The sequence below is a fragment of the Grus americana genome, chromosome 26 (genome assembly GCF_028858705.1).
Source record: "Grus americana isolate bGruAme1 chromosome 26, bGruAme1.mat, whole genome shotgun sequence".
NCBI classification, from domain to species: domain Eukaryota; kingdom Metazoa; phylum Chordata; class Aves; order Gruiformes; family Gruidae; genus Grus; species Grus americana.
The window spans coordinates 510,619-534,421 of NC_072877.1; the positions used below are offsets into that span (position 1 = coordinate 510,619).

Consider the following 23,803-nt stretch of genomic DNA (forward strand, 5'->3'; position numbering starts at 1 on the left):
AGAACTTCAACTCAGAACACTTAAGACCACACAGTATAACTAGTTAAGTAAATCAAGAACAGCCACTTGCTTTCAAAGACTTGCTATCTATTTACTTTCCCCTTCACTACAGTCCCCTATTTGGTCAAAGCACTCTCCAAGTACCCGTAAGACAGAGGGAAAGGGAGTATCAACCACCTACAGAAGTGAGAGCATCCTCAAATATGGGCCCTGCCTCATACTTAGCCAAGAACTGAGAAACCACCTGATGCCCTACAGGCTTGTGCCCCAACAACTACAAGATCTGGGACTCTCTTGAATCTCTGACATATGGCAGTCTGGGTTGTCACTTAAGATAAAAATCTTCCAGTGGAGGTCTAAGACTAGCTTCTGTCCTAGCTGTGTGCAGGCACCCTTATACCCAGGATTTGCTATGCTGACCTTGACTCAACTGCGCTGAGATTGCTGGGCAGGGGGCCGGGTAACTAGAACACACACTGTGTGGAAGGCCTAACTGCAAAGCAGCACAGCATATACAACCTCCAGAGGGAAAAACCATTTTACAAGATGGTTTATGGCATCTTATTTTTCCCCATGTAGAATATGAATAATGTTAATGGTGACAGAACCTACAGGCAATAAAAGGCCTTTGCAGGTATCAAACAGCTTCAAACTTTGCTTTGGCTCTCTGCCAGCTGCTACAATCAGCCAGCACTTCCTACTGAAGGCTAGGACCAGTGTCCATTATGTAATTACACAGCCTTACTGGTTTCCAGTGAGAAAACAGATAGAAAACCTATTATATTTTGATTTTAAAAAAACATGTGAAAACCAGAAAGGAAGAAATTTGTCGTTCGTGCACACCTGTCACTGTTTTAAATATACATTTCTAATAGATAAGAAAATTCTTATTATTCTCATATTCAGCTGCTGAGGCTCAAAACAAAAACATAGGTTGGGAAGCCAGACAATGAGAAATCTCTACTTTTATTATCATCCCTTGTTCAAACAGCACGTAAATGCTCAAACCAAGAGTCCATGGCTCCCCTGTGCTAAGCTGCTCACAGCAATTTGTAAAGGAGTTCCAAAGAGAACTTGAGCATGGCAAGAAATAAGACTGCAAGATGAAATAACAAACAAGAATTTTCCTGGACGTTATTAGTCTTGCACAGCACACAGCTTAAGCAGATTTGGCCAAGTGGTAAGGACCTACATTTCAAAGCACAAAAACCACATTCCAATGTTTCCACTGCTTTTCAATTTTTATCAGGCAGGGTAATCAGCATGACACCACCAATTAGGCAAAATACTTTGTATAAACTTAGTCATCTTAATAAACACTTCTCATTCCACATTTCCAAATCATTAACAGCAAGAATCAAATTTTCTTCAGTGATTAGTCCATTTTGCAAGAGTGCTTTTTGAAGAACTGGCCCAGTTAATTTCTTCATGTTTTCCCTTAGGTTTTCATTTCTTTATTTTCCGTTTTTGTTGACCACTGCAAGCTAGTTTCCATAAAAGTACAATTGAGCAATAGTCAAATGGGTTGTTTCTTCATTATTGATACACAAGTTGACAAAACCCATTTCAATGAATATTGAATATACCTAAGCATAACACACACTTATCCAACGCCCCCACAATTTTTTCTTAGAGTCAGGTTAGTATGTATGTCAAAAGTCTTCAGTCACAAAGCACCAAGAAGCCCTACAAAGCGGGTTATTTGATATGCTTTCCGTTGTTTCTTTTTCCCTTTTTAATACAAGCACCAAGGCAAGTTTCTCAGCACCTCCATTAGGTAAATGCTGTTGTATCACTCCTATTCAGTAAGAGAGGAAGTGGGAGCACATGGAAGTCAAATTGCAGCAGGTCTGCTGCAGGGATGGGACTGGATCTCAGGAGCTCCTGGATTCTGGGACAATGCTATTCGTGAATGTGAAAATATTTCCCCAAGGCTCAATTATTGGCACATTTGCCACATACCCTGCAAAATAATAACATTTAAGAAGTCATCAACAGCCAAGACACAAACATCTGTTTTAAGGAACATGCTGCGGGCTGGGAACGAGACAACCTTTGCCTTTCCACCAAGTATTGGTTAAATGAGCCAAGTACATTCACTTGTATTTACAGTATTATCTAAAAACTTGAATTACTGCACTTATACACTCTAACATGTATACAGTATACATAAACACATACATTTATAATGTATATAAAATTATATGTGTTTAACTTGCCACTAGAGGTAAAACTTCAGATATTGATAAAAAGTCAGAGTTCTACTCAACAGTTGGAACGTTTCCACTTCCGCACTTTTTGTAAAATGAGGAATACAGTTTACAAGTCTTAACAGTTAACAGAACTGCTGTTTTACACCTGGCCTTATTATTTTATAAGATAGGAACTAAATATTTGATCATCTGACATATTTTAACACCTGCAATCATTTCCTGTCCCCCAGTATCTTAGGTACATTTGTTGTTCCTAAGTACAACAGACAGAATTAGGGAGCTGGACCAGCTGTAAGTATTGCCATCAGTTTTGGCAATAGCGAAGCTGCACTTGCACATCTGATCATTGACTTCACAATGCACACCAGCCTTATACTTTGTCATAGTAGAACCCCAAGTATAAGAGCAGATTTTTCTTGTGCTGTGCAGTCAAGTCCAGAAAGAAAGTCCATGTATCCAAGAGTTCAGACTCTGTGTGCAAGTCAAGAAATACAGGTTAGAGAAAATAAAAAGGCATATGCCTGTTGGTTATATGTAAAAGCAGATTTAGTAGAAAAGCAGAAGTCCTTACTGACCATTCAGTTGACAGATGCCAAACAGATTTACAAATCACAATTCTATGATTTAATCCATATCACACAATTAAAAGCTCTTCAGAACAAAGCAGATGAATTCTGACCTGCATTTTCTCCCTGCCCTCCTATGAAGCTCATCTCCTGATCAAGAGAATTCCTAGGAAAAGATTATCAACCTTGTTCTAAACTTTCCAAAGTCTGAAAAGTTTGGCAGGCAACTTTCTCCTCAGACACTGATAGATGATCTAGAAGGAAGGGCATGTGCAGGAAGGAGAAGAGTTGAACTAAGCCCACACCACTGTCAAGGTAAAGATAATGGTAAGCAGGCTATTAAGACAGCAGTTCTGATAGCGCTGGAGAAAGGCCCTCAAAGAGGCCGTGGAAAATTCTTGGAAAAGGAGAACCAATGAAGGAACAGAAGAAGGAGGCAGTGTAGTTGAACCGATGACCTAAATTGATCCCACCAGTAGCACTTTCAACAAGCTGGGAGGAAGCATGGGGAGCACGGCAGCTGTCAACATGCCCACAGAGGCAGGAGACCCCAGTCCCAGAGCAAAAGCCTTGACAGTTCAGGTAGAAAGACAAAAGTCAGATCTTTAAAATACTATTAAGGTGGGAGTATGAAGGTTCATTCATGGTTCAAGTCCACAGGTCAATGAATAGGGCTCAGCACCAATATGGGCTGCCCACTGGTGCACATCTCCACTGAGCCCCTGTCACTCAACTCATTTGTACAAGTTTATTAGCAATTAAATGGAAGATGTTTTGGTGCTGTACCTCTTAATTTTGCAAAGATTGCAAGAGTACTTTAAATACTCAAGAAGAGACAGGATGCTAGTGAATTAGGCACTATATGCACATGCCATGCCTGAAGAAGCTGCACAGTAAATAAGAGAACAGAAAGTGGAATAGTATATTCCCAGTTTACCTATAAGAAACAGAGGTCCACAGAAGTTAAGCCACTTGGCTGAAACCACACAGGAAGCCAGGAACTCAACCCTACTTTCCCAGTTCCTAGAGCTGTTTTCCAGAGCACAACTGCATTCAGTCCTTTTGTAGGATAGGTAAACATTATTCAAATTGCTTAATAACTAGGGTTGTGGGAAGCAGAAGAAAAGTGTTCTAAGAGAGAAAATAAAAGTCTCTCCCATCAAAAAGTGTATTTTACACTCCTGATTAATTATGCAACAGATTAAAAGATTAAGCATGTGATTTCCTTTCCCAAAAGAAAGCTAACAAAAAAACACCAAACAAAAAACAGTATTGCAAATACCGTTTACCTGGGCAATGCCACCACCTTGTGGTCTGTACAGTCACACCACCACTAGAATCTTAATGTCTTCAACAGTATGTAAATCTAATACCGTTTCACTGTTCTCTTTTGAGAGAACTTTGCTTAGACTTCACTCAGGAACAATCTTAATAGCTCTGTCTGGTATGCACTAATGGAATTTAATGATGTATGATTATTTAGTTATTGTTTTACAAAGTTGATACCTGTTCTCAACACAAAGCCACACTTGCTGAATGAGCATAATACTATCTACTCATGTAATCCTGAAAAAAAGGCCTTCCTAGCCCTGTTATTCTGGATGTCTTCTCTGTCTTCTGAACCATATTGTACTCCAACAGGCTTTCCCATCTAAACTTTTCTTTTTCCTTACAGCATCTTAAGGTCAAACTGATTCCTATAAAGTCTTGCCACTCCCCACTTTGAGTAGTGTAAATATACACTTTGCTTCCCAAGTAACTCTTCATAGATGTGTTTGCTCAGTCTTTATGCTCAGAGCAGACTCAAGTGTTCTGCCACTATTTTCTTGCCTGGCATTACTGATGAACAGTGCTGTCTGCTATACAAGAGGGTAGAACAATTTTCCTGCCATGTAGCACACACACAGGAGAGCATCTCCATGCACATAGACTGTGGAATTACTTTAGCACTAGTGGCAGAGTCAGATAAATAGCACGCAAAAGTTAATCCTCCACAAACTGAAAACATTGCAACTTCCAGTCGGTTTCCTACCTGTCACAGAACACTGGTGCCACCAGCTGTTAGTCAGCCACTACTTGCACTTGGTTAGCTGCTAGCCTTGGGGAAAAAAAACCAACCCAAACCCCCCCCACATATTACTATCCATCTTGGGAGTTCTAATGGCAACCTCTATGACGAATTTAAGGCACATCTTTCGGCTATAAGATTATGGACACGCTACCTGTTTCAAGTACAAGATTATCTACAATAAGCAGTTTCTCAAAACAGTACCATGCTCCGTATAACATGTACGTAAATTCAGCAGGTTGGATGGACTGCTTTTATCACAGCACCAGTGCTGTTACGTCAGCGGGGGCAACTCTGCCAGTCACTACAGCAGGAGCCCAATTTTACAACCCCTTCCCAGGAAAATTTGTTGGGACATGATGACATCAATCAAAACCAAGTTCCATAGAGTCTGGTACACAAGAAGCCTTCTGCCACACTGAGGCTCTTTGCCTCTCCAAGCACAAACAGCAGTGTAGACTTAAAGTTACACTACATACAGAAGTAAGAGAAAGCACTATTCCCTGTCACCCCAGAGCAATTCTGCATAAGGTGGCCTTCTGGATTAGACCCAGCTTTCAGTGCCTACACAGACCACATCAGTAACAAGCTGGAGCAAGAAGTGGAGGATCAACAATCCCACGCTTTTCTAATGAGGCATTCCACAACCCAAAGCATGTCCATCTCTTCTCCCCTACTTTTTAAATCAGCATATCATGCCTTTGCAGTGACTAAAGATCGTCAGGTGACAGGCAAAATAGAAGCAAACATCAAAGTTATCATGTTCAGTCACATGACTATTTATTGCAAAATTCAATTCTACTCTAACTAGAAAGCACATATCTGAAATTGCCATAAAGAAATAAAAATACTTTGGATATCTGCTACTGATATAATCAAGACATCCTGTATGATGTAAAACTAGGCTGCTTTCCAGGATACTAGCACACACAAGCATTTACAGCATTTTTTCCTGCAGTGACCAACACAGAATTGGTTCAGGGTAACATTAGAGCCAAGAATACACCTTTCAAGAAACAGACATTGACAGCCTGCAGTATCCTCCTCAGGGGCAGAATTATATCCTCCATTTGGATTACAACTCTTCGATGCAACACATACTACCTTGCTGGTTTTATACTTGTTTTACCAGTTAATTTTGCAGCTCTGCTACTCAGTTTAGCTTACACTTGCCAAATAGTCACGGCCCTCAGAGTTTTACATCATGGTCAAACTCATTCCAAAAATATCAAAAGCTACTATCTCCCCTCTTCTTTTACCTTGCTGCTTCTTTCAGGTCTATGTCGAACAGCTTCAGAACTCTGCTGGTGAAATAACAGAGGCTATACTCTATGGGGAAGGATGTCTGGAATGTTTTATTACAGAATCAGCCATTTTACAACAACTGTTCTCATCTTCTCCAAAGCAGATCAAGACAAACCAGGATTTCTGGAATGGAAACATCTGCTTTGGGAGTGATTAAGAACAGTTATCAAGTCATTCCTGTCAGTTTTCTCACTCAGATAAGCTCTAGGGTCTAATTTCTATAGGCATTTGAACACCCTGTTCCCTTGAGTTCCTTTTGAAAGTTTTAGCCCATAAAGTCTTCCCCCCATAGCCCAGTAGCATTTGCTACATTCATGCACTATATTTAATCTCTTAATCCAAATTACAAATACTATAGTCTCTTTACAGCATTCATAGTACACTTAACACAATAGGATCCTCATCACCAACATGGATTTGTGCAGTTATTAGCATAAAAAACATTTATTGGGAGAAATTAACCTTATGGTATAGGGATTGAATTTGCAAACACTGTAAATATCTGACAGAACAAGTAGCGAGAAGGAAATGTTGTAATGAATGCAACACAGATGACAGTATGTCTGACCCTTGCTATATGCTTACATTTTTAATATTTCTAGGTGTATTCAAAACTCTCAGGGGAAAAAAAAAAAAAAAGACCACATCTTAGATTATCTGTTTGAGGACTTGGCAGTAATAATAATAAATAAAGCTCAAATCTCGAGTACTCTGGAATTCACCAGAGGTGTCCAACTCACACAAAACTAAGAGCACAGAAGCACTGGCCTCAGACCCCATTAGATGCAAGAACGGTGCATGAATTCAGATGACAGTCTCTCTGAAAATTCCTGCTCTACTACTACACCACACGCTGCAGCTAACCAAATCCTACGGCTGAAAAGACACTGCCTTGCTAGTGTATGTCTTCACATTCACTCATTACTTGACTTGTTACATGATAATCCATGAGATTGGTCAAGTCTTTCTTTGTGAAATAATTCTTACTGCAATCAACCAGGCTGCATTCCCAGTGTTACCGTGGACTGTTACAGACACATAATTTTTCCCAGAAGATCATGAACTACCTCATGGAGGCTTTCAGACCGGTGCTTCTATTTTGTTGGGGAGGGAAACAAGAGGCTCCCTTAGAGATCCAGGGCATATGACTTGCTTGCCTCAGACCTGCCCCGAACCAGAATTAAAAGGGAAGACAGTCAAGAGAGAATACATTGGTTTTAGGTCTCACCAGCACCCCAGGTATCAGGTTGGAAGCAGATGCTCTGGGAATCAGTACATAATTTTGTGACAAGCAGTAGGATCATAAATTTTGCGCACTACAGAATAAAGTCTAGGCCTCAGCATGCAGCTGTATGCAATATATGGTCAGTGAGATGTGCTCAGCATGTGGTCCAAGTCTACCACTTATGTTCGATGTAGAGTGGCACATGCTGCTGCTTCTTACTGAGGTAAAAAACAGACCCTGTAATCAGAGGACACCACTTGGTGTTCAAACCATTCACACCTATAATACCTCCTCTCCAGAAATACACTTTGCTCCATTCCAAAGAGAAGTAGAAAGATCCAATTCAAAGCCAAAAGAGCCTTAGCCAGCCTCCAGTTCCTGCACAGCACAGACTTCCCACTGAGACTAGACAGATTACCTGACAACACTTGTAAATACCATACTCATCCCTCATGCAGTCCTTGCAGCAAACATGAAATAAACATTTTCCTACCTTAATAAAGCTAAGACTCATCAAGGTAGGAAGACAGTGATGCTCATTGCATCCTTGCTTTTAGGGGGCTATCTTTTCCAACAGCCATCAGAGAAAGGCTGGCACCTGCGCTCATCTTCAAGTATGCTACTCAGAAGTTAAGAACTTAATGGAGAAGAATTTCTGTAATTCACAGCAGCCCCAAATTACATCACTATAACAGCTCATTCTGATTTTTTTCAAATCTAGAATCATTACACTGTAGTGCTAGGAAACAGAAACCTCTGGTACTTGGTGCTGTACACACATAACAGGGAAATATTCCCAGCAACAAACAACTATTACCACTTCATTACTTTTTATTTAGACACTTCTTAGATTTGGCTTGAGACTATGCTGAAAACATGACAAGATATTGCCCACCTTTGTTACCTACCTTCATATCCCTTGGCTCAACTGGGCCCTGATTCTTGTTTGTGAGTCTCAGGTGATACATTAATATAGGGTAATTTAGATTATTATATTTTTAACCAGAAACTACTCAGTCTGGTTAAGTCATTAATGCCTTCTAAAGAAAGCCTAAGAAAAGGAGTAATTGCTTTACAAACCAACTTGTTATGCCTTATTACAAGAAGGAGACATCAATTATTGTAACATTTCTGCATAACACATTGGATTTTTAGATACTTGTCTCAATAAACAAATGGCTTAAAATATTTCAATGTGCAAAAGTGAAACATATGGAACAACTACCCTCCCTGAAATACACTTAAAAGACATAATTAGGTCACAGCCATACTGCAGCATACTCAATTAAGAACAGTTCAGTCTCTATAGTTTTTATCCTGCATTTTTTAACTGTCTACAAAGATTGGAAGAACCTAAAATCTTTTTCTTCCCCCACCACCCCGGAAGGATGGAGAGAGGAAAGGAAAGAAGTTTTAAAGGGTTTGTGCAAGTCACCTAATAAGAGCAAGAATATAAAGCAACTGTCACAAGCCCAATCTTATCTGAAGCAACCAAGTGCCAGATTTTAAGCTGACACAAAAGCCCATGATGGTGATTGCTGAACCTTGTCTTACAAGCACCACCTGAGTATTTGAACTTTTGCTCCTTACTACTAGACAGTGCAACAGCAATGCCCTCATTTACATCAGATTGGACTTCCCTGTGTTCCTCCTCATATTGCCTCCTGTGCTTAAAGTAACAGCACTCCACAGATGAGCTGAACAGCTGCCAAAGCATAAGCTGTTGAGTATCTAATTCAGGAAACATTAAACAGTTTGTAGGATTAAGGCCCCAATAAATACTCCTCCTCCAAGAGGGTCTCCAAAAGAGGTATCATTACATATGCAAAGCAATCATTTTATACCTCCATTTTCTTCTTCCCCCCCCTCATCACCTACACACAGTTTGATGGGAAGGCAAGAACTGGAATGTTGAGATTGCTCACAAAAAGAAAAAAATCTAGAAATCCCTCCCTGAGGAAATGCAAGTAGATCAGATTTGCTTTAAAAAAAGTGAGAATTGGGTTAAACCAAAACAAAGAACAGAGTCCACTGTGTCTACTACATCTCCACAGAGCAGCTGAAATCCTGTACCCGCTGTCAGAGAAAATCATATTACAACTGTGCTACCTTTATGCTTTAATTCTCTGTGTGGTAACACCTTTCCTTCTGTTTGGCATGGACAAAGAGCTATGACCCACACATGCTAGTCCAAGTCTCAAAACTACTCTAGCATAACATCCTTTCTCCTAGCACTATCCCAGGGAAACAAGAAAAATTTGTAGAAGCAACGGCTTATACACAATGGCATATTAGTTTGGATTTAGATAGGTAAGAATACAAAGTACAGCAGCTACAGCCCTATGTGTAGACACTTTTCTGTAATAGAAGCAGCCTACATTTGTCATATTTACTGAAAAAAAATCAAGCTAAACCAGAGAACCAGAACACTTGTGAATATTTATGAAGAAACTCCTCTTTTTCTGCAGGCCTTGGTTCCTTACCTCTGGATATCTATACCAACACTGTGAAGAAGCTTTCACTACTGATTATTTCACCATTATACCAATTACAGTAAACCCAACTGAACTGGCAATACTATATGCAGGATACCACAAAAAGGGCAAAAGAACTATTATTACAAAAAAGAAGGGGCAGCCCAGCCCTTAGCAAAGCCCTTCCCACGCCATTACAAAAGACAATAGAAAACACTACCATTTAGACAGGACCACAGGCTGCAAACCAGCAACAGTTAGCCACAACCAGAGGGAAAAAAATAAATTTCAAGCACCACAAAAGGTGAGCCCCATCCCACCACCCTACTACAGCAAACTTAATAGTCTCCTACCTGGAAAGCATCCTCATATGGCTATTTTTGACAAAGATGACCCCCCAGGCAGCCAGGACTGCAGCCCGAGCCGCAGGACACTTCACCTCAGCAGCCAGGGACTGCCCCACCCAGTGCTGGAAGGTTCCGCAGCCCCTCGGCAATCAGCAGCTCAGTGGAGGCACCTGAAGCAACTTGCACCTGAGGTAACTTTTCCCCTCCTCCCTTCACAGCCTTTATGTTTTTCCCCTTACACAACAAATAAGAGTAACACAAATATATTGCTCAGTTCTCTGTTCCAAGGCTATGTGCAAGGCTGGGGTAGGGGGCAAGCTGTGCTTTCCTCTCAGGAAAAGGCACTTGCAGGCATTAGCCCTACCTCAAGCCTTTGGGGTTGGTTTCCACTGCACTCCCTCAGCAGAGAAAAGCACATTTCCAGCATCTGTGTGTGTGCATTGTGAGTCCCAGGGTGGGAAATGGGCAGTAATGCTAAAACATGCTTTCAGACTGTACAGTCTGCAGTGACAGCCTAGCACACCACCCTTATTCCTTGCTCCTAAAATGCGGCCTCTTCCCATACCTAATACACAACATCCCTGTCAGGTTTCTGTTCTGACAAACAAAATGACACCAAGTTACAGGGCAAGGCCTCATCGCAGTCTGCAGTGCCACGTGAACTGCTCCATCATGTGCATACAAAACAAACGTCTTACACAGATGCAGCAAGTCAGGTATATCCTTGAAGAAGAAATTTTGCCTGATGCCTTCCTCAGCTGTGTCAGGAAAGATGGGGGCTAGAAGTGCTGCCCAGCTCTTTCTGATGTTTTTACAGCACTTGGCATAATGGTGCAGTGATATTTTACACTGGGGCCTTGAGGTGCCACTGTCAAGCAAAAATACTGTCTTAAGGACCAATTTCCAGAACCAATTTCAATTTAAAAACTAATTTGTTTGGAAGGAAGAGAGTTTGAGCCACCTCATGTCTAGATTAACAAAGATCCAGTAAAAAAATACAGAGTTTTATCGGCAGATCAGAGGTGCATGTTCAAATCCTGTTTTCACAGCTGCAAATGTGTCAGCCACACTGCAAAGGTCAGGTCTGTGAAATTTTCCATAGGTGGCAGCATTACTGCAAAGTTTCAATGAGAAATACAGATGAGCAGTATGGTTGCTTCAGCATCAACAAAAACCTCCGTTATGGGAAAAAGCTTCTAAGAATTACTTTTCTACTGTGCTGTCACCCAGCACAGGCAGCCATACAGACCCGGAGGATGAATTAAAAAAGAGCCAGTAGAAAGGCTGTAATTGCATCCAAACAAGGCTTAATAATGAACTGGATATGTGTATTGCTAATTTATAGCTTTTAATAGGCCTGTTATTACCAATAAAGACAGCCTTTACTTTCAGAGCTTTATTAAGATTAAGAGCTATTATGAGAGTGAAAAGGCATAGTTTTGCCATAAGCGTCATCTTTGGGGGGTCTTCACCTTTGGAAGAATTCTATTCTTTCAAAGGATAGCTATGTTATATGAAATGTGCTGTATGAAATGGCTCACAGGTTGGAAAGAATTCGGTAACTCTCACATCCCTCTGTTATACGCCTGTATTGTATTCTATGGGCTGTTTAACAATTGGTGCAATCCCTGTGAAAAGCTATTAGCAACAACCACCAAATAAGGGTTCATGTAAAGCACTGGCTTGACCACAGCTTCTTGCTGATATCCATAGTGCATATAACAGAGCAAGCTTCCTCAGATTGCACTGCTAGCAGCACATCCCACACCATGCTCTAAGGAAAAGACAGTATCTTCCATGTGCTTGGGAATGACTTCTTCAAGCATGTTGGGGGCAAAGGAAGAGATCAACACAGCCACTTTTTTTTTTTTTTTTACAAAGCTGTTTCACATGCAAATAAGCCTCGCCTAAAGCAAAAAGATGGACATTTCACAACAGCACACCAATACTCTCAAAATATTGATCCAACAACAAGTAGGTATTCTTAGAGCCAAATAACCCTGTATATGGGTTAAATTTGACTTTTTGGGGGGTCATCACCCAGAAAAGATTTCTCAGAGCTCATTCTTTAGCTTTTCTGATGTCCCTATGAATAAAGGGATAGATAGGGAACAGAAGGAGGTGATGAGGAACAGAAGAGGAAGGGAAGAAATATATAATTTCAATCATCATCTTTCAGCTGCTTGGAAAATAAACAATCAGCAGATATATTTCACTGTATGTCTAATATGAAAGCATGATGTAACATCATTTCTATGGGTCAAAAAATCTCTCAGGACAACTAGGGAACAAAGTAATGTGTCTTTTCTTAGTTGAAAATGTGACATAGCACAGCTATATAAAACATTTCCCACCCAAAATTGAAGCAATAAACCAGCAGTAATTCATTAATCTAGCGCTGATTTAGAAGTTAAACCAGCAAATTTATTGAATAATTCTGTAAAGACAAGAAAGAAACTTATAAAATGCTTTTTCTACCCTTCAACTCACCTCTTCCAACCAATTTCATTTCCCATTGTATACATTAACACAGAAACCTACCTGAAATATAAGACTTTCTGAATTCAGTCTTTTCACAGCACTGGAGAAGAATGCTGAAAGGTCCAAACCTCACTAGAATCAAGACCACTATTTGCAGTATTTTAAACCAGTTACATACTCATTTTGAGTTTCGGCATTGGAAGCAGCTGACACATGCCCTTAACATCCCCATAATAGGCATTATATTGCTCTGAATTTTATCATCATTGCACAGTTTCACTGGTAAGCATAAGCAGGAGTTACCTGTATTTTAAAAACTGAGTAGCAGCTTTGGAAATGCATACTCTGTCGTCTTCAAAAATCTTGCAAATATGTAGCTTTTTCAGGTTAGTGAGTAAATTAGGGAGAGATTCTGGGGTTATAGAGCGCACTCAGAAAAAGTCCTGCCAATAATGAATTCTGACCCCTCCAAGGCTAGGGCTCTTTTTCTGTGTTACCTGTATAGCTGCTCACACAAGGCACCCTTAATCTAACATTTCTGCTTTTTGGCATGGTATTTTCTCTTTCACCACTCATTAGATCAGCAAAAGCTCCAATACCAATGCAATTAAAGTACCACAAAACATGCTGGTACAATTTAGTTTTCATCGTGAGACTTGAATTGGTTGTACTGGCATTCACACATCTACAGTGCTATGGCTGAATATAGACAGAGAGAAGAAAACTAGAGGGTTACTCCCCAACAGAGGCACACTCATGACATAACTCTGAACTGTAGACAAAGTCAGTGTCCCATTGCAATCCACACAACAGTAGCAGAAGAATCTACAAGCTGATTTTCCTCAGGTACCCAGGCCTCTGCTTAATCAGCTTCATATGTGCATGTGATTCCAAATTCCTGCTTACCCTTTCACATCTTGTTTTTAGGATACAGGTAAAAAACATCCCAAAGGAAGCTGCCTATCATCTCACTGCTGTTGTTTCACATCTGCCTCATCTGGTTATGCTTTTGCTTCCCTCTCCTGGTTGATTTCATCCTAAAAAATAAGGAGAAAATTGTGAAATATAAACCAATACTTTTAGAGAAGGCTGAAGAGAAGACATTCCCTGTTCTACAAGCTGTGTTGGCTCATCATTTGACAACTGAGAACAGAAATTATCCAGAACTTGTGAACTCCCATCTCAAACTTCCTTGCCATCCTGATACAGCTAACACTCTGTCCACACACCAAATGTTAACCTTAGGCACATCAAGGACAAATACCCTGAGTTGCTCTGAAGAACTTGGAAGTATTCCTGGATGATAGTATTAACTGAAATGCTACATACCATTGCGAACATATAAATGAGAGAGACCTGACCAAGCCTGTCTAGGATTTATTTTTGGGGGGACTCAAAACAAATTCAAAGGGGAAAGAGTAGGGCTTTTTCCACTTAAGTGTTAATTTGAAGCATTTTTAGAATTTTGTCAAGTCCCTACCTCAAAAAAAATCACAACAAAAATTTAACATAAACTGGAAATCTCACATAAATTCTCATTTTGACAATGAATATTTTATATTTTTACTATACAGGTCTGAAAGTTAGTTATAACTTCCCTAGGCTTCCCTGTTTCATAGCATTTTAACAAAGAGTTCCCACTAAAAATAAGGGGACGTATGCATTTTTCCTTTAGATTTTCCTAAAAATGAAAAATTTTCTGATTTTTTGTTTTCCTGACTCTCCAACATTTTCCTTCCAGTCAAGTTCTTCTCCTTTGTCTCCTCCCCACTTCAACTATTACACTTAAATTCCCTTTTCTAAAAACTGACCTGTAACAAATCGCCATTCCTATTTTAGTACATTCTCCACGTCTTTTCTAAATACTCTCCCTGAAGCATGGGAATCTCTTCCACCATGACCCATGAATACTACAAAGGCCAGCTAGTATCTGTCACATTGATTAGATCAGTGTTTTGTGAGGTAAGCAAAATTCAGGGAACGATGATGAATTGATTTTTGTTTTCTTAAAACAAATTGAAAAATGCAATGAGCCCACAATTAATTGTTCTATCTAGTCCACACACTGAACTTAATTAACTAATTAAACAATGAATTAACACTGTTAGCAAAATATGATATGGGTCATGCCATCCAGTCTTCCTCTTCTTTTCCTCCCCTCCTCCATGCATCCACTCAAGTTTTATCTCCACAACAAAACAGAAGCCTCTCTTTGTTACAGCTGCAACACTAGCATCATTGACTAAAGCACTCACGTGTCCAAAAATAACCAAGCAAGTGTCCATTCTGTTTGGAGCCATCTAGCATCATGTCCTAGGGCTTGGCACATCCCTTGAAATTCTACACCTTCTCAGATGTGAATTAAAATACAAGACCCTGACTACTTGTATACGTTTAAAGGGACAATGACCTTGTTTTCCTCCAGCTGTGAAGTATTTCTAAAGAGCTTAGGATACCTGCATATCTTAGCAACAATTGTTCAGAGAGTTATTTTCTTTGTTCTTGGCCAAATTCCACAAAGGGTAATTACTCCCTACCTTGAATTTCCCAGACAGTTTTATCTGATGTTTTCATTTTGGTTTTTGTTTGGGGTTTTTTTTATAATTTTCCTGACATCACATAAAATGTTATCCAGCATACATTTTACACATAGATCCAAAAGAATTTCAGGTCTTACTTAGTAAATAGCAATCATAGAATCATTCATGTAGCAAAAAAGTCAGGCTCCTCATGTTACGTGCAGTAAGATAACCTAAATGCATGAACCTAGCTAAAGAAACCATTATTGTTCCTGCTTTTAGAAAAAAGGAAGAAATTAGATGATTTGCTTAGCTCACACAACAAATGTGAAACAGAACAGAGAACAAAGTCCAGATCCCTTAAATTCCTCGTCAGTCTTCTAATTAGGAACTTACCCTTGATTTTTATAAATAAAAACTATAGGATCTGTCCCTTTTTGATTTGTGCTGTAATCTTTTTCACTAAATAGATTTCAAAATCTACCCCAGAAATGGCTACGTGAGGCAGATCCTACAATCAATACAACTTGTATAGCAAAAAAAAAAAAAAAAAAGGCAGTTTCAGATTAAAAAGCATTATATAATCATTGGGATTACAGATCATTAGGGAATAAAGCTCCTTTCCAAGACCAGTTAACTTTTTTTACCTTCACATTCAACTCTAGAATCATCTTTGACAAGATGCAACTGGAAACATTAGCCTGAAATATTTTGTTTTGTTGATGTGTATCAGAACAAAAATGAGGAACAATATTTAACAGTGCATGTAGCTGTACCCTCTTTAGGAGTCCTGGAAACATCAGACACTGGGAAAACAAAGGTTTGATGGTTTATTACTGCTGTCAATAGAAGTCCTAGGTGGGCTGGAATGCTTCCTATGGAGATCTTGGTTTGAGTTGTCTCATGGCCAAAACCACATTTCTAAATGCAGGGAGTCACACTGGGATAAACATCATTCAGGTTCATGCAAATGTATGGCTGTCAGGTTGGGCCCTGTGGATGGTATTTTCCAATCCACTGTTTATTGCTTCTCCAGCCTCCCCCTCAAGACCAACATTACACCAGTTGCAGAGGAATCTGGTGAGGCATCCAGGATGAATACATTTCAGAATTCACTCATGGTGACAGGGCTTTCCTGGTAAATAAAACACCCATCACAGTCACAACAAAAGCAAGGTACTTATTCCACAGAGGTCCCATTTTATTTAGAGCACTCTGCATCACATAATCCATGCTGTGTGGATGGCAAACACAACACTGAAATCAGCATCTGCCTGCAGCTTGGGAAGGAAGGAGTGGCCAGGCTCTGCCAAACTGCAAACTTGCCTACATGTGATGAAACTAGTACTACACCCAGGCTGGTTGCAAAACTTATACTGGTACTACACAGAGTAGTCAGAAGAGCAGAGACAGAACCTATTTCAAGCTGCTGCAGAAAACCTCTCTGCAAATTAACACTGCAGTTTCATTTTCAGTGATGGCTGTTCTCATTTTTTGTGGTAGATCCAAAGTCCAGTTGTCTCATTACTATTCTAAAAGAACAATAGAGATACAGTGCTTTAAGAAAAAATTGCCTTCTATGTAATACAAGGAGAGAAATGCTGAGTAAAAACACAGCTAAAAACTGAGGAAAAAATGGAAAATGAAAGGGAGCAAATAGAGAATTTAAGAAATAAAAGGATCTTTCTGAGCAAGACAGCAGGGAGACAAGGGTGCAAAGGAAAGGAATACACAATTTGTGATCTCTTCTTTCCTCTTCCATGAATTACCAAAGTGATTTGAGTGGCCACAAGTAACTTTTCAAGTGCTCAAAACCTGCAACTGAAGTCAAAGAAGGATTTCACAAAACACACAGCACCTTACAGCCCAGCTGAGCTCCTGGCTGTTAACCCACTGAGAACACGTGCACAGCTCCAACTTCTCCTACCCTGTATGTGAGACATCAGACAGGAAACTCAGAAGACGTCACTTTCCAGTACTATCACTGACCCGCTAAACGACCTCTACCGAGCCTTGAGCGGCATCTGTGCCCCAGGCCAGTACGTGGCCTGTAACGGCAGCCCCATCACTGACCCTCCCTGCGCCATCTTGTGGCGCCACCATCAACTGTAGCCAACAGGCTGCCCTCCCACTCCTCCTTTAAAGGAGTCCCGGGCGCCCGGGCCAATCAGAATGACCGACGTGACAGAACAAGGACGTGTAACATCACGTGAGCACTGCCTATAAAAACGCGCAGCCGTATACCTCAGGTGAGGTTGTGTTTGGGGTGGGTGGCAGGCCTCTTTTTCACCACTGTGGGCCTCTTCCGAGGATAGTGTAAGTTTTTTTTATGCATACTTTAAAGTGAGGTTATAGTTTGTGTGTTAACATAGCTTGGTACACAGTGGGTCTTGGATGCTAGTTTTTTGAAATAGACTGTTCTGTAGAGGGTCCGGGTTAAACAGAGTTTTGATTGGAACAACAATTTTGTTGTGCCATCGTTCTGCTGAGGATCCCTAAAGAATCTGCCTGCCTTCATAGTGTTGGATGATGATGGTGGGCAGAGAAGATTTTATGAGTCTTACATTTTATTCTTATGCTGTGGGAAAAGGAAAGTTTTCCAAGCTTTGAAATGTACTTTTTTTTTTTTACAGTGTAGTGAAAAGCTAAGGCTTTTCAAAACCCTTTTGTTGATATTTGGCAAAGAACAGGGAAAGAAAGAGACTCAGCCTTTGCTGGTGATGGCCAGCAACAGATTTAATTAGGGCACTTGTTTGTGATGTGATAGACCACGTACAAGATCTTGGACAGAATCAAGTAGAACAAGAACTTAAATTGAGTCTCTTGTGAGAAATATTTACTAGGAAAAATAAAACTAAAACATTGTACTTTATGTTCTTATCTTAAATAATTTCATGGAGATTATATCCTTTCTTTAAATAAATGTTGTAATTACCTTGTCTCTAGGTATGGTATGATACAATTGCCATCAATGTGTTTGAATAAACTCACTATTGTGTTCACAATATTGATAAAAATATCCTTGAAGCATCTGTTACAGCCTACAAAGCCTAATTGGAATTGGTCATTGAGTTAAAGGCTGCTGTGGGGAAGTGGACATAGAGCATGAATATTTTGGTTTAAGCAGTAGGGATGGAAGAAGATTACTTTTTACTTCAGTAACCATAAAGGAAGAGCAATGAAACTGCAGAAACATAGCTTTACCCAGTAGTCTGGCTTAATGCTAGGAATACTACTTGTAGCTCTGGTAGATAGTGAGAGAGATGTAAGGCACTGTTAGGATTGTTTAGGCAGCTAGGCAAGCCTGCAGCCCCAATGTTAGTTGGCCTGTGAAAGGGCCACTGAGGGAAGTTTCAGGCCAGAAACACACTTCAGTGCTGGCATTTTTTGTCTGGAAGCATTGTCTGGATGCTTCTAATTTTGAAGCTGGACACTGGTAGACAATGAGAGATGTAAGGTGCTGTTAGGACTATTTAGGTGGCTAGGCGAGCCTGCAGGGCTGCTGAGGGAAGTTTCAGGCCAGAAGCATCTTTCATCTGGGAGCAGGGACTGGATGTTTTCAATTTTGAGGTAATCTCTCAATCTACTGTTAAGCAAAGTAAAAGGAGTCAACCTGAACCACTTTTTAATAATTAAACCTTTGCTAGTGGCTCAGATGAACTCATTTCACTTTGCATGCAACACTGTAGGGAAATGTGATGTGACTAATTATTGCATCTTAGTGCAGTGACTTGTTAGAGGTATCAACAGGATCTTGTGTTCTTGTGTGACTGTGCTCTAAAGTTTACGCAGTTTATACAGGTGGCTATTTCAAAGCTACCTGGATGCCTTTGGGATCTATCTGTCCCTGTTTACTATGCCTCTCATTGTTACACAGATATGCCATGGAAGTATTAAAACCTCTGTGGCTCTTACTTGAAACAAATGGCAATACTTACACCCCTCTCTCTATATATATGAATTGTGACCAAGATTTCCCTCTTTGTACTTCAGCAAAACTTCCTGCTCACCTGTCAACACCTGATTTTAAAGTTGTTGGCAGGGTCTGTACCTAAAGCTTAATCTAAATGTCACTGAAACTAAGATCTGTCCATATTGAATTCTCTGAGAGTGGGCAAAGAGTACAACATACGCAAATCATTATTATGTATTGTGCTAGGTTATTGATAACATTTCTAGTTCTGAAATTAACTTTATTCTGTGTTCACATTTAAATGAACATTGCAGCAGTTGTTCTATCAAGAAAATTTCAGGTTCATTTGCCCAGTCTTTGTTTGTGTCAGAGAAAGCACCAGCTCCCCCTTCTAGGGACTCTGAAATCAGTGTTTGATGATAGAATGATGAGAAGCTGGGAGTATAATTATAGATCATAAATGGCTGAGGTGCCCCAATGCCAAAAGGTCTTGGGGTTGTGCATCTTCATTCTCTGTGACTTGATCTCCAGGAGGGGATGGAGCACATACCTTGTGTTTGTGCAGCTGGGGTAACCAGCAGCTGAACAAGGGGTAGTAAAACAAAAGCAAAGATGGAACCAGAGAAAATACCAGTGCCCTATGGGAGGGGGAGTGGAAATCCACATTTCCACTTTTTTCCCCTGCTTAATATTTAAACTGCTTGCATGACAGGAAAGATCAGCTTTAAGTCTAAACCCGAGTGTTAGAACAGATGTGTTTTTTGGAAGGGCTAGCTATTAGCCAAAACTGTCAGTATTTCTACATTGTGTTTAATATACCCTTTTGAGAGTATATTTGTTTTAATAAAACAGAGAATAGAAACAGCATAACAATAATAAAAATGGACAATTTAATCTGATGATTTAGAATGAGGAAGTTCTAGTATTCTTCTGCATACTTGCGTTTGCCCAAGAACAGGATTCATGTAGTTTAAATGAATTGATAATCAAGTATCAGTAAAGGAGTTGTTTACTTTTCTATTCCTCCATTGCTCTTGGAGTCTTTTACAAAGTAACTTCTGGTTTAAAAAAAATTTTTTTGTTTGGTTTTGTTTATTTTTCCTCCCTGGGACACACGTACCCAAATATCTCCACTTTACTGGCAGAGAAAGCAAGAAATAGGATCATGTCAAAACCAGTATGTACAGGGAACCTCAAAGGAAAATTTGTTCTGGGTAGTAAAGTAAGTGCAAAGAAGGTAAAGGCACAGAAAGGGAGGAAGGTCAGTAAGCAGAGTGATTTAGGGTTTACTGTTGTCTAGGATTTTTAAATTGTCTCTAGGCTAGGTGAGTTAAGTATCACTGTTAAACAACTTGCCCTTTTTCTGTTTCTCAGAGGTTCTCTTTACACAGCTACTTCAAACCATATCTTCTACTGCAGACCTTGAATGTATTGCAGGTCTGGTCTTTTTGAAGGAAGTGATACATTTTCCTCCTGAATGACAGCAGTTGTCTGTGGCAGTAATATTAGACACATCTTGGCAGGCTTAATTCCAAATAACTGTTTCTTTCATTGGTATCTTGTAATTAGTTTTCCATTTGCCAAGCTGAGAATGACTTTGAAGCATGAGCATGTAATTTAGTGATCGGAGTTCTGATCTTGAAACCACATGAGAGTTACTTGGTCATCTGCATGCACCAGTGCTTCCATGTGGAGTAACTTGCACAGTGGAGACAATGAAAAGAAAATGGCTGGGCCTGCTGCAACTTTTGTTCTGTTCTTGCTTCTCTGAGGATCAAAGATACGTTTTGGATTTTCAAGGGAAGTGAAGTAGGGGAATATGTGGAAAATAATTAAGAAGGAATGGAGAAGCTTGAGAAAAACAGATCCTGCAAACATTGGAATATGTCTTTGGACTAACTAGGGAGATTCCCACCAGTTAGATGGATTTTTTTAACAAAGCAATAAAAGAGAATAGAGTTCTACACAGGTAAAACTTAATGGCTTAATTCAGGATAGCACATTAAGCTCAGGACAAAGGATGTGCAAACCAGGACTAAGTTTCTTTAGGTTCTCAAAGCGAGATGTCTTTCAAACTAAGCCTAATTCACAAAGCTTTTTTTGGCAAGAATCAAACGGGGTTTTATATAAAAGTAGTTACAAATAAGAATACTGAGAAAGCTCTCTAAATTTCAGCAACACTCATCAGCAGTTTTGACAACTCAAAATCCTTGCAGCTAAGTGAACAACAAGGTTTGGTAAGTAACAGACAATTGTTTAATGAGTTTTCCTTCTCTAATTATGTGATGGAAAGAAATTGTGTCTCATTTCTAGAAACATTTCATGGGCTTCTCTGGACTAGCATGAATTGTGTGTGCTCAACAAGTCTGAAACTCTAGCTGTAAGCACTAGTTACAGAAAAAGTGGGAAACTTGAGGTGAAGGCATACTTTTTAGGAGTCTGGACTTTTGCCTTTCCATGCTGCTGTTAGTAGATCATCTTACTGCAGGTTCTCCCTGATTGAAGTAGGATACGAATGTAAGTATGATTCGTCATGGTCATTTACATCGATACAGAGAATCTGCACTAAAAAAATCAGAATCTCTGCCTGGACTCCATGCAGGGCTGTCACACCTCCAGTCTCTATGCTGCTGCAGTATTCCCAGCCCAGCACCATCATCTGCTGGTTCCAGGACCCTTCACATCAGAAACAGCTGAATGGCTTGCCAGACAGCCGCATCTGGTGCGTGGGGTCTCAGGGCACAAGAGACTGCCACACTGCTCAACAATCAGAGCATCTGGCTTCTGATGAGGGCCTGACACACAGAAGAGCCTTCCTAAGGAACATATTCTCCTCAGCTGTAAGCCTTTCTCATGTGTCTTCACTTGCAGGTGTGGTCCCTGCAACCCAAGGGAAAAAAGAAGTCTGTTTACAACAGGGCTTAAATGCAGCCATAGTGTGTACTAAGGATGGCAGAGAAAACTGACCACAAATCACATCAGACAATGGCTATTGGCTGTAAGGCTACATTTCGTTATATCCCTGGTAAAGCATCTGCTTTGCATTGTTGCAAGTGAGAAAAACAAAGCCCATACATGCGCACTGGTGACTCGGGCCCCCAAGGGTCCCTGGTCCTCAGAGCAGGGTAAGGAAATAGCCTCAGAAAAGTAGCCAAGTTGATTTCAACCCTGTGTGCCATGAGCTGTTTTTAAAGCATGTTATAAATGTTTTAACTGAAAGACTGCACTTATGAGCTAGTTAAGTGCTATTGTCCCCAATTAAAAAAAATAGGGACAGAAAGCATTTGCTCAAAGTCTCCAGTGGAATCAACAGCACAGCAAGGATTAAAATTGAGGATTTCCTGTCCAATCTGCAAACCACACCTCTCTCCTGTTTACAATGTTAACTTATTCCCTAGCAGAAAAGCCATGTGAATGGAACAATTCATTCTGCTATTTCGGCCTCCCTTCCTTCCCTTGTCGGTTCATTCCTGGCATTACCTTCAGATCCTTACAAACCTGTTACCAGAAGAACTGTGTGGCAAAGCAAAGCAAGTAAAGAATGTTTCAGAACAGTTTCAGCTGCAAATACTTGAATAATGTTTGCTAAATTAAAGAAAGTTTGAAACACATAAAAAAATACTGGAGAAATATTGTGCTCTTGTTAATGAGAAATGAAACCAAAAGGTAAATGAACTCATACATCAAGGAATAAGTTAATGAATGGCTAAAGCTAATCATGGTAGTTACCTGCACACATTGTTTTTTGCACGCGTGACTCAAGCAATAGTGCTACTACTCAGAATAAGTTACTACTAATACTTCTACTTAGTGTGGCTCAAGAATCAAGAGAGTTTTAAAGAGATAGTCTCTTTAGGCTCTTTGCTTTCCTTTTTTTTTTTTTTTGTTTTAGAAATCTTTCACATTTTCCTCTGGAATCAAAAGCTAAAAAGTCTTTGAAAAATATCAGCTGAATTTCTTATGTCTTTCTGTGATTCCAGGGCTTGGGACATCAATCTGTTTGCACCCTTTAAATACCATGAGACGTTAACAACACCGAGCTGATTGCAAGTACAGAACTTGACTAGAGCCTAGGATCAAGACCAAGAATGCTTGAGTTCAAAAAGTACAGTGGCATTTTATTCCAAATTATATATTTAATCATCGCTTCACACAATCCATGGTTTTTAAGGAACGTTTCTCCTGGCAAAGTCAGATTATTAATGTGATAAGTTCATACACCCAGCTAGTGCCACACAGAGCTAGCAATTAACTTCTTGCTGCAAAATACTAGTAAAATTACAGGCTGCTTCAAAGTACGAAAACATGATTCCAAAGAGCCGATTGTGCTCTTTTTAGATCAGCTGGCTTTTTGTGTATGTTTTAGTAACCATGGCTTCAGTGATACATACAAGATAACCACAGGGCTTGAGCTAAGACTTGTATTTGCGTATTCCTTTTGAAATAAACCTGTGCAGGTGTAATTCTTCCAGCTCATAGGAAAGGATAATAGCTTGTTAATTAATGCATAAAAGTACTTTGCCTTAATAAGAGTCTAAAATAGAAGATGCTAAACCCAACTATTAAAAATAACAGGGAAATCCTATGGACGGCAGTGTTTTGAACACACTTGCTTTCAACTTCCTGCTTTTGTTGAGTGAAATTGTTTCATAAAAGTCTCTGAGGCTCCTCTTTCACTTATTTGGATCACCT

General features: G+C 39.9%; 1 protein-coding gene across 2 annotated transcripts in view; it reads left to right on the plus strand.

Moving 5' to 3' along the window:
• Nucleotides 1-23,197: 23,197 nt before the first annotated feature.
• The window catches only part of PPP2R2A (protein phosphatase 2 regulatory subunit Balpha), a 46,074-nt gene continuing 45,468 nt past the window's right edge, over nucleotides 23,198-23,803 (plus strand). The window contains exon 1 of one of the 2 annotated variants that reach the window (XM_054804414.1): nucleotides 23,198-23,216. The gene's annotated coding sequence lies outside the window, so the exon portion shown is untranslated. The remainder of the gene's footprint in view (nucleotides 23,217-23,803) is intronic. The other variant, XM_054804415.1, reaches the window with a different exon arrangement.